Raw genomic sequence first — 5,036 nt, forward strand, 5'->3', positions numbered from 1 at the left:
ATTCCACATAGGAGTGCAATCATATGATATTTGTCTTTCTCTAACTGACTTATTTTGCTTAGCATAATGCACTCTAGCTCCATCCACATCATTGCAAATGGCAAGGTTTCATTCTTTTTGATGGCTGAGTAATAGTCAATTATGTGTATGTATTTATTATTATATTCCATTGTGTGTGTATATGTATGTATATATGTATATATATGTATATAACATACACGTATATATATATATATATATATCATATATATATGATATGTATATTTATCCATTCATCAGTTGAAGGACACTTGGGTTCTTTCCGTGGTTTGGTTATTGTTGACAATGCTTCGATTTCTTGATAGTCTCTTTTATTTTTATTATTTTTTTAATGTTTATTTTTGAGAGCAAGAGACAGAGTGTCGGCAGGGGAGGGGAAGAAAGAGAGACACACACACAGAATCTGAAGCAGGTTCCAGGCTCTGAGCTGTCAGCACAGAGCCTGATGCAGGGCTTGAACTCATGAACCTCGAGATCATGACCTGAGCCAAAGTCAGACACTCAACCAACTGAGACACGCAGGGGCCCTGATAATCTCTTTTAAAGCATTCAAGTTTAAAAAAAAATTTTTGGAACATGAAATTTATTGCTATCATGTTTTCACCATCAAAACTCATGATCGTTGTCTTTCCTTCTTGCCTTTGTATAAGGCCAAGAGAGACACTGGCTACTTTGACAACCTTAAAGTGAACTCCAGGAACATCACCAACAGCATGGCCTCTGCGATCAAATCCAGCAAACAGAACTTCATGATTCTCCTCAATAAAATTCAAACAACCACAATTGGGTACAAAGGCTGTGACTTTTTTCCCCATTCTTGATCAGCTGGACCTTAACACACTTCCTGATGGCAGAATTTGGCTGTACTTGCCCAGCACAATTCCCTTGGTATGAAAAGTGCCTCCAAGAGGGTTGGCTTCCAGGGCTGCACCCAACTGGGCTTTCTCGTACTATTCATCATGCCACTTCTAGTCTCGTCAGTGGCTACAGAACTTCCTGGCAGTATGAATACCTGGCCACTTGCCCATGCTGCCGGCACCATGTGTCTGAGCAAAAGAGGAAGTTTTAGGTTTTGGGAAGATTCAATTTATCTCTTTCCCCCTTTTGGTTGCTTGAGCTTTAGATGTTATATCAAAGAAAATAATGTGTAATTAAAAATCCAAATTAAAATTTAGTTTTCTTCTAAGGGTTTTATAAGTTTAGTCTGTGTTTTACCTTTGATCCACTTTGACTTAATTTTTCTATATGGTGTGAAATAAGAGTCCAACTTTATTCTTATGCATGTGGATAGTCAGTTATTCCTGCACCATTTATTGAGAAGACTATTCTTTCCTTATTGAAGCTTCTTGGCACCCTTATTGGAAATTAACTGACTGAACATAGATACATGGCTTTACTTACTTCTGGACTCTCAATTCTATACCATTGATCTACATGTCTCTTCTTATGCCTTTACCACACTGTCTTGATTACTGCAGCTTTGTACTAAGTTTTTAAATTGGGAAGTTGGTGGGTGCCTGGGTGGCTCAGTCAGTTAAGTGTCCAACTTCTGCTCAGGTCATGATCTCACAGCTCGTGAATTCTAGCCCACTTTGGGTTCTGTACTGACAGCTCAGAGCCTGGAGCCTGCTTCAGATTCTGTGTCTCCCTCTCTCTCTCTCTTTCTCTGTCCCTCACCCACTCATGCTCTATCTCTCTCTCAAAGATAAATAAACATTAAAAAACTTTTTAAATTGGGACATTGGAGTGTTCTAACTTTTTCTTTTTCAAGGTTGTTTTGGCTATTCTTAGTCCCTTGTACTTTCATGTGAGTTTTAGGATAAGCTTGTGGATTTCTGAAGAAAAAAAAAGCTGAAATTTTAATGTAATTTCAGAGATTTTGCAAAGCCCAATGCATATCTCATTACCCAGATTTTTTTTTTTTAAGTTTATTTATTTATTTATTTATTTATTTATTTTTGAGAGAGAGCGCGAGAGAACACACAAACAGGGCAGGGGCAAAGAGAGACGGAGAGAGAGAATCCCAAGCAGGCTCCATGCTGTGAGCACAGAGCTCAATGTGGGGCTCAATCCCACAACGGTGAGTTGGACACTCAACCAACCAAGCCACCCAGGTGCTCCCCAGATTCTTTCATTAAGCTTTTTTGTTTTGTCTATTGCTTGGTCCAACTATTTTCTACCATCTCAGGGAGTCAGGAAGTTAAACAATTGCTGGTAATAGTTTTAGACAAACACCTCTAGGGGAGAGGTTTCTTGCACTGGGCAAGCACTCAACCAGGTCAAATGAAGATAGCATTGAACATGGAGTCTTCCAAGGATGCAAAAGATAGGTCAGATCATGAAAAGTGATGGGAAATAAAACTTTGAAGGAGGTATAGTACTGTTCTGCTCAGTCTATTAGCCACCAGGCTACTGTTTTTCACCCCAAAGGCAGACTCTTAGTTTTCAAGTATACTGAAGATCTGGAGAATGTAGATTGGATTAAATCAATTAAAATATCACAAAGTCTTATGTTCTTACTGAGATTCAGCTGTTTTCCTTGAACAAACACTTCCCACATAACTTCAAGCCTCTGGTAAATTTCCAGAGTTCTGAAAACGTTGATTTTGACCACTTTTGCCAGTTTTCTCATTGTTTTTATGAAGGAGCGAATTTCTGAATGGCCTTGCCTTGCCATTTTCACTGATGTAACCCAAATACGTTAATTTAGTTTTTCTTTCTTATCCCTCTCTATTTATTAATTTTGCCAGAATTCTGTCTTATTGTTACTATTTTTTAAAACAAAATGTAGGCTTAATTCTTGGTTTCCTTTTTTTTCAATTCATCAACTGTAACCTTATTCATTATTTTCTCTTTCTTTAGGAAGGTCTAGTAAAATTTCCTTTTTTACTTCTTGAAATGAATGTTTAGTTCATTTATTTCTAGTCTTCTTTGTTTCACAGTAAATAACATTAAAAATTATGAATTATCCTCTGAGCATTACCTTAGCATCTCATAAGTTTGATACAGTGTTATCATAATTATTTTCCAGCCTATAGTTGCAATCTTATTTTGTTTTTGACTTAAGCTTTATTTATGAGGGCATTTTTAATTTTCCAAGTGATGTTTATTTATTATTTTGCAATCCATTTCTTATTTTATTGCATTTCAGTATGTGAACATATCAATGAAATCCTCCTTCTATTGGATTAATTTTTTTCTTGGTAACCTATGAGATCATCAATTTAAAAGCTGTTCTGAGAATAATATATGCATAGAATAGTCTATTCATTTTTCTCTCATCTATCATAATTAAATATATTATTCACTTCCTCTATTTCCTTCTTGGATCTATCAAAGGCTGAGAATTGTTTCTTTTAAGTCAATTTTATTGATTTAAACAAAACCTAATTGTGTATAAAATAAAAACATACATTAAAATGTACTCATTTTAAGTGTGCATTTTGTTTAGTGTGACCCATGATCCAGTCAAGATAGAGAACATCTCCATCATTCCAAAAAGTTCCCTTGTGGCCTTCCCAATCCAACCTCTTCCCTCTCCCCTCAATGTTGATCCAAAACAGCAACTCTTCTGTTTCCTGTTACCAGGAATTGGGTTTGCCTCTTTAGAATTTCATATAAAGGGACTAATAGATATTATACTCTTTTGTGTCTGATTTCTTGGTTTGCATAATATTTTGAGATTCATCCAAGTAGTTGCTAGTGTCACTAGTTCATTCCTCTTTGTTACTGAGTTGTGCTTCATTGTATGGATATACCACAATTTGTTTATCCACTCACCAGTTAGTGGGCATTGGGATTTTTTCCAGTTTGGGCTACAACCATTAAAGCTGCTATAAATATTTGTGTACAAGTCTTCATGTGACCTATAGTTTCATTTCTCTGGGTTGTATTCTAAGTGTACATGTAACTTTATAAGAAACTACTAAACTTTTTTTCTGTGGTGGCCATGCAATTTACATTCTCATCAGCAACATAGGAGTTTCAGTGGTTCCACATTGTCACTGATATCAGTGTTTTAAATTCTGGCCACTAGAATACTACTTGGCAATGAGAAAGAATGAAATCATGCCATTTGCAGCAACGTGGATGGAACTGGAAGGTATTATGCTAAGCGAAATAAGTCAGTCAGAGAGAGACAGATACCATATGTTTTCACTCATATGTGGAACTTTAGAAACTTAACGGAAGACTGTGGGGAATGCAAGGGGAAAAAATAGTTACAAACAGAGAGGGAGAGAAGCAAATCATAAGAGACTTTTAGCTGCAGAGAACAAACTGAGGGTTGCTGGGGGTTGGGGAAGAGGGGAAAATGGGAGATGGGCATTGAGGAGGGCATTTGTTGAGATGAGCACTGGGTGTTGTATGTAAGTGATGAACCGTGGGAATCTACCCCCAAAACCAAGAGCTCACTGTACACACTGTATGTTAGGCAATTTGACAATAAATTATATTAAAATAAATAAATAAATAGATAAATAATAAATCCAAAAAAAAGAGAAAAAAAAGACATGATTCTTTACATAGTAAAACTATCACAATAGTAACAAAATCTATAACATAACCAGGAAATGAGCTAATAAAGAAGGCACATTCTTCTAAAGGCAAAAAAAAGAAAAAGAAAAAATTTGGCCATGAAAGTGAATGTGTAATGATATCTCATTGAGGTTTTGATTTCCATTTCCCAGATGATTGATGATACTTGTGTATTGTCACTTTATATCATCTTTTGTGAAATTATCTGTTTCAATTTTTGCCAATTTTAACAGTTGGGTTGTTTTCCTTCTTATATTTGAGCTGTTAGAATTCTTTATATATTCTTTTTTCTTTTTTTTTTAAGTAGGCTTCACATTCAACATGGGACTTGAACTCATGGCCCTGAGATTAAGAGTCACATTCTCCACTGATTGAGCCAGCTAGGCACTCCACTTTATATATTCTTGATACAAGTTTCTTGTCTGATTTAGGTCTTGATTACTGTGTGTCTTAAAATTCAA

General features: G+C 35.8%; 1 pseudogene; it reads right to left on the reverse strand.

Moving 5' to 3' along the window:
- Nucleotides 1-652: 652 nt before the first annotated feature.
- Nucleotides 653-1,067, reverse strand: LOC131490836 (small ribosomal subunit protein uS12-like; annotated as a pseudogene).
- Nucleotides 1,068-5,036: the final 3,969 nt, after the last annotated feature.

This window comes from Neofelis nebulosa, chromosome 12 (assembly GCF_028018385.1).
Source record: "Neofelis nebulosa isolate mNeoNeb1 chromosome 12, mNeoNeb1.pri, whole genome shotgun sequence".
NCBI lineage: Eukaryota > Metazoa > Chordata > Mammalia > Carnivora > Felidae > Neofelis > Neofelis nebulosa.